We start from the raw sequence: 14,434 nt of genomic DNA, 5'->3' as shown, positions 1-14,434 counted from the left end.
TACTGTACTGGTAAAGCCAGCCTGACCTCACCTTAGAGGAAATAGCTATGAATTTTGCAAAGTATATCACAAGAATACAATAATGAATAAAACAATTGCCAAATCCTGTCTGACGACTACTCGCTTATTATTAGCTTTAGTCTGACAAGTAATCCACTGGGTTATCTAAATCATTAGACGGTTTCTGAGGCTTTGTAGTTTTGGAGAAAGAGTTTTGTTTCCCAAACCAAGCATTACTGTCTGAATAAATCTGAGTGTATATGCCATGTACTTTGGGTAATCCAAGTGTAAAGCATAGGTAAGTCCAAATAATAGGCAAACGGCCTGAGGGAAGTCTTTAATGTTGTCCATGACCAGATTTCCCTCAATGACAATGGCAGTGGAGGTAGGATGGAGATAGAGTGAGCTTGAACCCTGCGGGGGATCGTCTCAGCACATCAACTGTAACTGATGCCAGGGCCTCATTGATCTCGATATCCTGCAATAAAACACACATGCTGTCAGCACCAAGTCATGTTTGCTACCTACTACATTTGCTCTTGATAAGAAAACATTTGCAGTTCCCCCCTCCAGGGGCAAGGGTACCTAGACCCGGTTCGTAGAGTACGCTTGGGGAGTGTGATCGTGTGTACAGCGTCTCTTTATGTCTGTCTCCACGTTGGTTGAGTGTGGAGTGAGTGCATATGAGAGCATGAGGGTGGGAATGGATGTTTGTGTCTGTGTGTGCCTGTATGTCTGTGTCTATATGTCAGGTTGGGTATCAGACGCCACCTCTCTGGGGACATCTCAGGCCCTCCAAGGTTTGGAGGCCTATCTCCCCCTACCACCACTTCCCCTGCCAGTGGCGGACTCCCTCAGGTGTCGGTGCGTTGGTGGTTCTTTGTGTCTGGGGATGGGCGTCCGGGTACACACCGGCTCACTCCTTGGCGGCCGCTTATCGGGGCCTGGAGCCTGGGGCTCGCTCGGGCCACTCCGGAGGTGGGGTGCCCCCGGCCTCTCGGCCTGGGGCTCGGTCACTCAGGCACAGCTGGCTGCCGGCGGAGCTCACGGGTGCGTCACTGCAACTCCCCCTGGCTTCTGCTCCGCGGCTGCTGAGTGAGCCCTCATCTGGGACTCTCCTCAGCTCTTACTGGGACAGTGGCGCGGCTGCCCCTCTGTTGGTCTTCCTTGGTCTCTTGTGTTCTGGGGGCCTCTGGATGTCTGGAGTTTTGATCTCCTCCATACCTGCTTCATACCCTGGAGGACGGGGCTGTGGCTCCCCACACTCCCTAGCAGATCGTTACATGGAGAAACCTTTGGAATGCAAGCATGCTGATCCACACAGGTGTACACACGGGTATTCACAGACGCGGACTACAGCTTTCTTGGCTGCTGCCTCAAAGCACATTGTGCGCTGTCTATCTTGCGTGCTGCACAATATCGTTTATTACTTAGTATCTACTGATATTTACTGCTAGCTAGTTTATTGTGATGGTGCTGTTTTTTTTTATTATGTTGCTCTTTGTTGTTTGCTTTCTCTTCTGTTTTTTTTTTCTCCACAGGTGACCCAGGTGTTTTTTTTGTTTTTGTTTTTTTATTTTTTATTTCTTCCCCCCCTTCTCACCGTCTCTTCTCCCCTTTGGTTTTCTTTCTCTCCCTCTCTTTCTTTCATTCTTTCTCCCTGTCCTATCCCCCAGTCATGTCTGTCCTGTTTGTAGCAACTGAAAATAAAATAAATTCATAATTATAATAAAGGTCAATCAAATGGACCAATATGGCAAGGCCATGATGATCCACTTGGTAAAATAAATCCGCTTGGCATCTTTCTTGGCCTTAAGACAACAATTCTGATGGCTAAAGATCCAAACGGGACACACAAAAAAAAAAAAAAGATAAGAAAACATTTTATCTTTGCTACTTAATATGCACTGAAGCACTGCTTCCAAAAAAGTACTGTACATGTATAAAAAATAAGCATGAATGCTGATAGGTTTGTCTAGCACAGACCTATTGCTGGAACGCCAAGACAATTCTACTACAATGGCAAAAACAAGACACAAGTCACCAGAGCTCTTTGTGTTGCTCGTGCACGAGGGAGAGAGCCGTGACAAGCGCTGTTCCTGACGTTCGAACCCCAGTCACTCTCAGTTACCTCCCCCGTAGCACTGCTCTTTATTGTGGTTACATGAATATGTATAGTCTCATTAACATATGACGTCTTACACAGGCATGCATGTGAACAAAGAGGCATGCGTGTGTGTGTGTGTCAAGATGTGACCCTGTGAACGACTCCCCAAAGCTGGTGCTAGGAGCCCAGCGGTCCACCTAAACAAAGGGCTCTTATACTTAAGCAGATACTGTCATATGCTGTGGGAGTGTCTGGTCGGGTGTGATCCAGGTTCCTGTTGTCCGTCCCCTAGGGTGGAGTTGGCCAGCTCATCACCTGCTTCCAATTTCCGGGACTCCATCTAGAGGGTTTTTAAGCCAGCACTGCCTGCTACTCCTCGCCAGTTCGTCCTGCTACCACCTGTGGTAAACTTGGCCTCCTCTGTGCTCAGACTCTGTGTGCCTGGATCATGGGTTAATGTGTCCTCCGTCTCCTGTATTCTCCAGATTCATCACCCGTCGTACACACCAGCAGTGCTGGTTCTGTTTCCGTCCCGTTCTCCCGTCTGCCCAGAACCCGAGGACCACACACTCATCTTCTCCTCAGCCTGCCCTCCAGCCCGTACTTCAACCTCCCTGGACACCTTGGAACCTGGACCAGCCTCCCCACACTCTCAACCATCCCTGGAACGCTCCCATGGCAACCCCTTCCCCGCCTAATAGCCTGTGTTTTCAAGTAAGCCCAAGACTCTCCACTAGTACCACTCACCTCTGCCCTTTAATTGTTTCCCATTCAGTAAAACCCTTCTCCTGTGTTTGCAGAAATTCCCGCCCGTGTTCTCCCTGTGTTCTATGTCCGTTTCTCCGCCCTCGGGCCTCCCTCAGTTCCTGCGAATGATTTCTGTTAGACCCAGTCTTGTTTAAGTTCCTTTTCCTTTCAATAAATTGTACATAGTTCGAGCAATTGAGTCTGCTCTTGAGTCCACTGCATCCTTGTTTGTGACAGATACAGAGTAGGTGTCCTCCCATAGTATAGATCAGAAAGAGAAGGTACGACCTTTCTCATGACCCTAGGATGTGTGTGCATGCCAGAACACTCTGGAAGGCACACAGAGTCTTTGCAGACTGCTAAGGATCAGACCTCTATCATTATACAATTGATTATATACCTCAAAGCATATATGAGTATATATTTCTAAGCATAAATGGCAATCCAACCAAGTATATTAAACAAAAGCTACACATTTATAAACATGACTACTGATCGGAATGCCTTTTAGGACAACAGAACACAGTGCAGTGACATCTTGAGTCTAATAACAGAATAGAGAAAATATTAGTAAAAAGAAACAATTTTGCCACAATGAAAATAGTAAAATTTCAATAAGAAAATACTCACAAAACCAGTGATGTCCTGCAATAGCTTGGTCAGTTTCTACCCAGCAGTTCCTTTTTTGGACTTGAATATTTCAATAAAACGTGGGGTGAGCTGGTCAAAAGTCTCAAAGAAGTCTCCCTCTAGGTTCTTGCTGGTAATTCTAAAGAACTTAGCAAATATCTTAAAAAGTAGAAAGGAAGGAGGGGTAGAGAAAATAGCAAAATATTTGGTTATTGTATAATGTCTTCCAGCAGAGGCTAGCAATTAGAACACTTGGTGACAAAGGTAATACTTTTCATCAATAAATCCTTAAGGTTCTTTAAAATAATAAGTACCGTATTTCCCGGACTACAAAGCGCACCTGAATATTAGCCGCACAAGCTAAAATCAGGGGAAAATCCTGTTTTGTACATACATTAGCCGCACCTGACCAAAAGCCGCAGGTGTTTCAATATTGACTTATCATATGTAAGAGAATATGCACAAAGCGAATTGTCAGGAAAGAGATGGCTGTTTGGAGACACACCCCTTTTATTAATATTTTGAAAATCAAGTTATGGGTACATATTTGCACATGTGCTGTGCTTCATAAATGAGTAACAAATGTAGTACATAACAGTAACCTACAGCACACCAGAAAAATAGATTCGGACTACCTTTTAGGCTCAGGTGCAGTGACACGGCTTTAACAAGAAGAAAAGTCAGTCATTCACCACCATCTTCCTGCGCACTAAAACCACCAAAGTCCTCTTCTCCAGTGTCGGATACGAACAGGCTCAGGATGGCTTCGTCATCCACTCTCAGCTTCTTTCCTTCGTTGTCACTTTCAAAACCAAAGAATAATCCTCATTGTCATTGTCAGTGTCGGAGTCGAACACCCTCTGAAGGGCCGTGGCGGTGTCCTCCTCTTCATCATGCAGCAGTCCAGCCCTTCGAAATCCGTTGGTGATCGTGGATGTTTGCACACTTTTCCACGCTGTCAGAATCCACCGGTGGAGTTGAGCACAACTTGCTTTTCGCAAGTTTATCGCCGCTCGTCATCCACGACTCCCGCTGAACGCATAGCGCTACTTTGAAGTTTGTTTTTCGCGCTACTTGTACGGCACTATGTTGCCTGGCGGATGGACATGTGACCAACATACCACTCTTGAACCCCGATCCTTCCGCCAGGCAACGTAGTGCCGTACAACAGCGGAACAAACAAAACAAATCGTCTTACGATATCACAAAAATCATGGAAAATCTATAGAAAAGCCGCACCTGACTAAAAGCCGCAGGGTTCAAAGCTTGTGCAAAAAGTAGCGGCTTATAGCCCGACAATTACGGTAATGAAATTCATCCTATAAAGCTAATGGGAATTATGGCAATTCGGCTTTGTCTCTTGATACAGTCATTCGTGCCCCATCTTTCATGAAGGCGAGATCTCCCTGTCTAAGTCTGTACTCAACATCTACTGAGAAATTGGGTATATTAAAATGTATGCTGTTCGCTTGCTGGTAGTTGACAATGATCCTCTACTAGAAGTGCATTTCAGGAATGCATTATTATCAGTTACTATCTTAACTATCTCGTTCACTAAATAGTCATCAGACTGATGTAGTATTCTTTGAATAGAGGAATGGATTAATGGCTGTGACAGCAAATGAATTTGGTTTATCTGCTCTATAACATCTTGCAGGGCAGTTTCAGAGATGTTAAAAATCGAGGTCATTTTCAAGAACAGAGCAGCTACATTATGTTCCAACTGTCTCTCCAAATCTTCTACATGATGTTAAGATGTTAATCTGAATGCTGTATCAGCAGCATCAGAATCACTGTCCTCGGGTTCAACAGTCACAGTGTCCTCAGGTCTATTAGTCCAAGGTTCCTCTGAGACATTCTCTGAAACAATTTGAGATTTGAATATCATCTCACTCTCAAGCTTGTGATCTTTTCTTCTGTTTGCATTGAAGGTGGAATAAATATTGCTCTTAAAGTTGCAGCCCTGATATGGACAACTGACTTTTTGCTTCAGTTTTAAATGTCTTCGCAAATGGGTGAAAAAGTCCACTTCATTGCAAGGCTCCACAAAGTCACACAGCTGGCAAAGGAAAGTAATTTTCCTCCCTTTACCTCCATCCTTTTGGGCATGCCACATTGATAGGTGTACCTTCAGTGCATTAAAAGATTTAAATGTGTACAGACAGTCTTTATAGAGGCAAGGAAGTGGTGATGTCTGTGTATGGATCCCATGTTTTAAGCGGTAATGCTTAAATAGGTAGCCTCTCTTTTCAGCACAGAATGTGCAATACTTACAAGTCCACTGCATCCAAAGATCTCGATGTACTTAATAAATCTGAAAAGAAATAATACCTAATAATAGCAGCTCGCTCAAAATCAAATAGACCATTAAAAAAAACAAATGATTACCTCAGAACTGTTGAAATGTGCAAATAAATGAGATGGCTCATTTCAAGTAAAATATAACAAAAGAAAGTATAAAGTTAATTAAATGTTCTAATAGTTAGAAGAAACAAAGCATGCATCTCTATTTTTGTGAGACTGAAAATTTAGAAATCCAATAGCGTGAATTACATTAACAGCTGTTATTACAACTTTTACTACAGCTTTTACAAAAATACAAATTCCCAAAGCTTTTTCATTGTGTAGGTAAAAATACCTTTACTGCTGGGATTGTTGAATGTATGGTATTCCCACCATCAGTTTACGCCTGAAGAGGAAAGGTGTACAGCAATTAAACGCAAACATTAAAAACAAAAACAAAAGAAAAAAAAGAAAAAAACTAATATTACTTTAAACTTAAAACTGACAATCAAAAACTTTGCCACAGTCAATATACTTTTAGTAAATATTCAGTGGACTATTTCAAGATTTGAAACAATATAAAATAATTATTTTGCATGATCTACTCGAATAGGACCTTCTGTCTGCTTAATGAGCTCCTGGCATATAAATTAATCAGCAGGTAAAGATCTGAATAACAAATTAAAACTAAATGTGGAAACATTTATTTTTTAACACAATTTGGACACCTGAAATTGAAAGCTCAATGCACATGCAATTTGTCCCGAGAAGAATTTTACAGGTAATTTGACAAGTAGGAATTGTCCTCAAAGATATTTTTAGTTAAAGAAACACAACTGCAGATGTTTAAACCATAATTACTAGACATGAGTGTGCTCCCCTGCAGAAAAGGACTGATAAACTACATGAAACTAACCTTGTAGTGGGCCATAATAAACAAAAAACATTAATAAATATCTGAAAAGTACGACTGTAAAACTTAATTAGCCACATTTGCCTCCAATGGGCCTCTCACCCATTCCACATCCACACAGCTCTGCCTCAGTCTGCAACCTCTTACATCCTCAGCTCTGCTCCTGAAACCCATGAGATTCAGCTCTGGATTTCACTTATTAGCTCGGACTAGTTCTCCACATTCTTGTGGACTTGTTATAAAGCCGAACACCAAAGGTCTGTCCCAAAAACTAGTAGGACCCGGTCTACGTTGTCCGTGCAAGTGATGTCCTGCAATAGCTTGGTTAAATGGGCTGGTCTAGCCTTCAGATTTACGTCATCAGCTGTCTCAGTTGAGTTTAATAAACTCAGCCATCTGCTCCTTCCTCGCTAATATATAATAGAACACTGGAGTAAACGCTTGACTATCTCACACTTCTGTTTAATCAGTTTTCTGTTTAAAAACTGTGTGAAAACTATAACTTTAATCTCAGCCAAACCGATTTACTCAGGAACAAATAAAACACTAATAAAAGCCAAACAATATAGTTATCTAAGTGACTTATAGATCATGTTTAACTTGAGTAGCGAAAGACCGCGGGGGGTGTGAAAACGATGTGCCGGAGTCCGCTGTTCTTGCCGGCTCTAGTGAGCCTTGAACTCCCATCTGACTATCGAGCTGGAGGGTAACAGACATCTCCGAAAACGTGGGAGCGCGTTTGCAAATATGTGATGTCTTGATAAACCAAGCAGATATTTGAAGTTTACACAGATACATTCTCGCCTGAAAATATGTGAGAAGTTTATTTTGTGATGCAGAAAGAGTAATAAAAGTAATATTAAAACTAAGTAGCTGCTGCCATTGTTGGAAACTGGAATTGGCTGGGATAGGATATGCCCCACCAAGGAGCGTGGCTAACAAGTTTGAAATAATACTCTTTCTTTAGCCGGAAACAGCTAATGGCATCAAACCCGCCGAAAAGATTTTAAGACAAGAATGATTTTGTTAAATGTGAAAATGGCCGAGGTTGATACAGAATGACTTAAATTCACAATAAAGATGTTATTGATACTCAAAAGCATGTGACGTCAATAAATCAAGAAGAAGAACAAGAAGTTATTTGCAACTGTTAAACTGTTAAAAGGATTTCGAGATTATCTCACAACCACATATTTGAGACTACGAAAAAATACAAACATGTGCCTAATTACCGTCATGATAACACACTCACGTTGTTTAGCGTTGTTCATTTCATACTAGCACACATACACATAGCTCAACAGCGTGAACTACTGACTGTGTAACGCGGACACTTATGGAAATATGTATACTCACAATACGCACGTGCATTACTGGCGAATAAGACAACCGGTAGCAACGGACAGCAGGGTTAACAAGTTTTCGGCTTTTGGCAGAAAGTTCAAATGCATGGAGCTAGAACTGCCACCGTCAACTTCCCGGGCAAGAATGCAATGCATTATGGGAAATGTTGTCCCCACGGAAAAACGCCAAAACATTACACCGTTGTAATTTGAAGTAACATTACGTATTTGTCACATTCGATAACTTCTAAAGTTACAATTACTTGGATTCGAATTTATTTATAACAAACATTCACTGTGCACAAAGTACGAATATATTTCCAGTTAAAAATAAAAAAAAGACTGTTTATCGAAATAAATTTAAACAAAACAAAACAAAAAACACGTTAGACTTACCAAATTCAGGGCTGCTGATGAAAAAATTAAGGTGGTGGTTGTGGTGGTTTGAAGTTGGGGACCCTTAATCCACACAGGCTGGCCAAATCTTCCCCGCATCAAGGTAAATTCAAGATGGCTGACTCAGCTTTCCTGAGGGAGCGACAAGACTCCACCCACCAGAACGTCACTAATACATGCTTCTTAAACTTTTTGAGCGTTCCAAACAAATTAGCTAAAAAATATTGAGCCCTATTCAATTAAAGTTCCATAAAGGCCAGCAGAGCTCAATACTTTATAGTTTGCTCAACTACAAAATGACATTTGATTGTTATGAGCTTATTAGTTATGAGCTAGAACAACTGTTAGGGATTACAGTGTAGCAAGTTGATAAAAATTGAGTTCAGTCAACTTAATACTTACATTTTGCAGTGCAGGAGGAGAGTGGAGCACAGGAGGGCAGCAAGAATGGGGAGTGCGGAGACACAGGAGCAGAGAGAACAAAGCACAGACACTTGGGAGAAGGCACAACACGGGAGTCAAGGGAGCACACTGGGGATTTATTGTGTGTTACATTTACTAAACTGTAAATAAATGCACTGTTCACCGCACAGAGTCCTGCATTTTGGGTCCTTTTTTCCCCACTGCCGGCACCAGCGCCGGCGCTCCTCACTGCAGCCGGATTCCCGGACTGCTCAACAGCCGGCTGTGGTGAGCAGAAAGGACAATTTTTCATTTTTCCACTCCGTCTGTTGGTTTTTCAAAGAACTGTGAGACTGCTAATACTGTAGCTCAGATTTTAGCCCAGCCTGAAGCTCAGTCAGCTGCCCAGCCTGAAGCTAAGCAGACTGCGGTTCGGCCATCTGCTCCATCTACAGCAGCCTCCACTCCACCAATAGCTTAGGCCCCTGTTCAGTAACTAGCTCAGGCATCTGTTCAACCACCAGCAGCTCAGTTAGCTGCTCAACCACCTGCAGCTCAGTTTGCCGCTCTGTCTCCTGCTCAGCAGCCATTAGCTTTGCCCACAGTTCAGCTATCTGTTCAGCTAGGGGTCTCCTTGGGTGGAGGTAGACCTAGGGGCCCATCCAGCTGTTGTCTGTTCCTGCTGGGGGTTCTGGAGAAATGCGACAGCTGTCGTCTACCCTTGCTGGAGGGTCTGAAGGGCTCATCCAGATCTCAACTACACCATGTGAGGACACACTCACCGGTCCTCATAAGTTTGAAGGCCTTTTTTTGAGGCTCAAAATGTGGTTTTACTGTCAGGGTATGACTAGGTTATGGTTAGGTTTTAGGGTAAGGATTAGGGTTAGGCATTCATTTTTAATGGTTATGGTTAGGGTAAGGGGCTAGGGAAACCATTATGTCAATGAAGATCCTCAGTAAGATAGCTGAACGGGCTTGTGTGTGTGTGTGTGTGTGTGTGTGTGTGTGTGTGTGTGTGTGTGTGTGTGTGTGTGTATTCTTGTTATGTGCTTGTGTGTGTGGTCTGACAGGTCAGCCTTAATGAACTAAGAGGGTGAATAGCGCATCAATGAAATCGATAGCAGAATTAACACATTGACATGTTAGACTCATTTGTTTCCTGACATTCCTCTCCATGCAATTAAGCTGCTCAGATATGCAAGTCAGATGTGATTAATACAGGCTGGCTGGCCATTCTCACCTTGGTTAAGCATTCTGAGGGTGAAGCATTTCAGATCTTTTCCAACAATGGATGGCAGTGCCTTTATGGGAAGCCAGAAACTCTCCTGGAGCTCACGACAAATAGATTTTTAGGAGCACGTCTGTACGCACCAACGGAGTGTACAGGTTGGACTGAAAATGTGACCAGTTAGATTTAGGGAGAAAGAAGGGAGAAGTCGGACACTGCTAAAAGGTAACATTCCTTTCTTTACACAGACTTACTTGTTAGTAATTGCAAATACTGTTAAGCATAGTCCTCTGATGTTTTTTAGCCTGTCCTGTCCAGAAGTGTAGCCATTATAATTATTGTCTGAAGGCCCAACTGATATATTTTTTCAAGTGGACCATTACGGCTTTAGCTATAATGTTCCACTTGATAGCCTAATTTATTAGATTTCTATTAGAATTTTTTATTTTGAGTTATTACAATCACAATGGAAAAGACCGTGGGACAGTAAAGAAAAAGAAGAAAGAAATATGAGTTGGGGAGAAAGTTAACAGAAGGACAGAAAGAGAAAAATTTAAAATTTGCTCTACCACCTGTCAAGAAAACCCAAACAAAAAACAACAACAGGGAAACCACAGCAACAACCAACATATGCATAAGTATCAGTAAATAATAAATATTCAATGTTACTGAGCAGCATACAGTATCAATAATACATGACATGTTTAGAGGGAGCAGTCGACGAAGATAGTGTGTATCTGTGAGTACCTGTTTGTACACCTTTTGAACACTTCTGTGTACACCTGTGTTTGTGAGCACATTTGTGTTCATAAAGTTTCTCCATTTAAGTATCTAATATTTTGTGTGGGGAGCCAAAGCCCTGGCCCCAGACCTCCAGAGACCACCTCAGAGCACAAAAGCTCCAGGAGGACCACCACAGGGACAATCATGGCAGCTACTGAAAAAAGAGCAGAGGAGAGCCCTGCACAGGGGTCGCCCAGCAGACACATTGCAGAAGTCGTGGGGGCAGTGACGATGAGCCCGCAGGATCTGCCTGGCATCTGGCTGCACCGCAGCAGACAGAGCCCCGGGCCCAGAGACCTGAGGACCCCCACACTGAGCAGGGGTCCGGCAAGCACACACCAGGAGTGAGCCAGTACAAACCAGAGGACCCAGCCCTGGACACTGAGAACCACTAATGCATCAGTGGGTGGTGGCACCAGCCACTGGCAGGGAGTATGGTTGAGGGAAACAGGCCCCAAAACCTGAGGTGCCTGAGATGTTCTGAGAGAGGCGGAGTCTAAGACCTGACCTGACACATAGACAAACAGGCAATCAGAGACAAAATATACATATACAAATACTCACACACTCGCTGAATATGAAGACACATGGAAATGAATGCCGTACACACACTCACACACCCCATACATACTCTGTACTCCCACGTCCAGGCACCAACACCTACAGAGGGGCAATCAATGCCCAGACCCATTACAGGCAAGAGGTTCCCTTTACTCTGCGATGGGGACAAGCACACCATCCCGGTCTTGCAGCAGCAGGGAAGCCCACCAGATGGCCAGCTCCTCCTCCCGGACCCCATGCCTCATGCCACCCACTCATATATGGTGTTGATGCGTGCTGTTCCAAAAAGGATTTAGAACAGGGGAGGGGCATGGCACCAACAATCCTCTGCCAGATAACAGCTGGTGTCAGCTCGGGCCAAGTGGACAGGAGGGGACAGAGGAGGAATACCAGCCTTGCACCTCAGTGACGCACTTGCACTTCAAGGCGCTGCATGTGGGGTGGTATGATGGAGCAGGGGGTGCGAAGCAATTAGGGATGGGGAGGAAAAGATTGGAGGGCAATCCCTGAAGCTTCCTGACGCCCGTGGGCCCCCCTGTTCCCCGAAATCCACCATCCAGACCGGGTCCACAGCAGCAGCACCACCAAGCCCCACAGAGCATGAGGTGGCCCACCCAACCTCACCGCAGAGGAAAAAGTACACCCCAACATTCAGCCAACTGCCAGAAAACATAAGGCAGTAGACACCCGGGAAGAATTCAGCCTCCAGCTTTGCTAGATCCCCCTTACGTGCAGAGTGGACTCCTCGAGCAAAGTCTGCAGGCCCTCCTCAGACCCTACCAAGCCACCAGCCACATACAGACCCCCCCGCGATAAAAAATGAGATAAAATCACAAAGTGCTTCATAGAAGCAGAAACAAAATCACATGACCAATTTAAGACGACACGGCTACAAGATGCAGTAAGTCAGAATCTCCATTTCAACTTTGGTCAAAAGTGCAGACTTCAAACTATATACCAGTTTTTTAATTGTGTCGATGGGCCACGTAAAACCAGAGTTATGATAAAAAATGCACACAATATTTTTTTCTGAACAAAACAGTGGTGTTTACTACGGAGCCCCGCAGGGGACATGGGAGGGAAAAAAATTAAGACGGACTTTTGCGAGATCTCGCAAAACAAACTCGGGATCTCACAAAAGTTTTACCTGCATTCTTCGGAGGCTGCCAGCTTGAAGCCGACCAGGAAGTCAAGGCACGATGTGCCGGGAAAGCGGTGTTCCTCCCGGCTGTAGTAGGTCTCGACCTCCCGTTAGCTTCGAGATGGTGGGTGTCAGATCTCAGAAAACATCGGAGCACTTTTGCAAATATGTGATGTCTTGTAAACTGAGCAGATATCTGACGTTTACACAACTATATTCACGCATCAAAATATCTTAAAAGTTTATTTTGTGACCCAGAAAGAGTAATATTACAACTAAGTAGCTGCCGCCATTGTTGGAATTCAACTTTTGCGAGATCCCGAGTGTGTTTTGCGAGATCTCGCAAAAGTCCGTCTTAATTTTTTTTTCTCCCATGTCCCCTGCGGGGCTCTGTAGTTTACAGCGGGAAGAACGGTAAAAACGGCATTTTCTACAGACAGCGCTAGCAAACACTCTCCGCTTGCGAGTGAAAAAAGAAAAAGAAAAAACACCCCTTTCCCTATTCTTGTTCGATTTTACCATGTCAGCCAGTCAAAAAAATGACAAGGCAACCTGTGACATTTGGTTGTTTAGGGAGAAGGGGAAGTTTTTAGGAGTGACACCCGCGACGGAAAGCGGGCGAGTTTAGTGTGTTTGGAGGCTATACTATAGTTAGTTTGTTGTGTAGTTATTGTTTTGCTGCTGAATTTCACATTTTCTCCAAAAAACTCCCTCAAAGGCAGATTCCAGTGTAAACGCTGTTCCCACATGGAAAACTGGACTGATGCACCTCCTGTTGTCAGACCTGCAGGGTTTAGGCCTTTGGTGTTCTCCTCTGCCTTATACTGAACACAAAATACATTTTTTTGGACTGGCACGAATAATTTGTGTGCCTTCTTATTTGATACAGCACACCTGATTGTTCTGTAAATAGATTTAAATGGTTATATAAAAAATGCCTGAGGCCTTGGCTGCATTTTTAGGTAAATAGTACCATATAACTTTGTTGCTTGCAAAACTTGTGCATAATTTTTAGAAATGTACAATTTCTATTTGCATTTCAAGTTATGAAAATGATTCGTTAAACATTCGTTTGTGGGTTTTACAGTAAAAAATATAACTTTTTTCTACTTGGATTTTGAATTTTTTGTCTGAATTTAGATCAACTGTGCTAATATAGTGTACCAAAATGAAAAAATAACTTTCAGATATTTGAGGTTGTGCTGAAAATAATGATACCAAACAAGGCAAGAAAAACATATTTTAAAGGTGAAATATAGAGGTAAAACCAAAAGTAGTCAAAAATGGCCAATTATACCCTGGACCCCAGAGGGTTAAACATGTAGGTTTTTAACAGCTTTTTAAAAGAAATGACTGAGTCCACAGATAGATCTCAAACTTAAAGGGAATGAGTTCCAGAGTCTGGTAGGCACTGATACAAACACTCTGTCACCTTTTGTTTTTAACCTTGTATGCTGGACAACTAGCAAGCCCTGGTCACAAGACCTCAGGGACCTGTTGGGGCGATAAGGAAGAAGAAGATCACTGATGTAAGTTGGAGCTACACCATGCAGGGCCCTATAGGTCATGATTATAATCTTAAAATGGATCCTGAACTTGACAGGGAGCCAATGCAGTTGAATCAGCAGGGGAGTGGCATGGGAGTATTTGGGATGCTTTGTCAGAAGCCTGGCAGCAGCATTTTGAACACCCTGCAGTCATTCCAGGGAGGCGTTACTTAAGCAAGTAAACAAGGAATTACAATAATCTAAGCGAGATGAAACAAAAGCATGAATAATCATTTCCAATGCGGAGCGTGACACAATGGGGCTCAGCTTAGCAATATTTCTTAAATGGTAAAAACAACAGCGAACCAAAGATTTAATGTCTGTGTCCAGCATCAGAGCTGGGTCAAAAGTAA

General features: G+C 43.4%; 2 long non-coding RNA genes across 2 annotated transcripts in view; both read right to left on the bottom strand.

Moving 5' to 3' along the window:
- The window catches only part of LOC309713905, a 102,508-nt gene that overhangs the window by 69,924 nt on the left and 18,150 nt on the right, over window positions 1–14,434 (bottom strand). The gene's annotated exons all lie outside the window — the stretch shown is intronic.
- LOC309713912 lies at window positions 227–8,486 on the bottom strand. The gene is made up of 4 exons (XR_014278737.1): window positions 8,420–8,486; window positions 6,123–6,173; window positions 3,485–3,643; window positions 227–478 (listed from the first exon to the last, which is right to left on the bottom strand). It is a non-coding gene; the product is annotated as an uncharacterized lncRNA (long non-coding RNA).

Source organism: Aulonocara stuartgranti (genome assembly GCF_965226115.1).
Source record: "Aulonocara stuartgranti genome assembly, chromosome: 9".
Taxonomy (NCBI): Eukaryota; Metazoa; Chordata; class Actinopteri; order Cichliformes; family Cichlidae; genus Aulonocara; species Aulonocara stuartgranti.
Note: the sequence above shows the minus strand (reverse complement) of the source record. Positions and strands in the feature narration are given on the sequence as shown.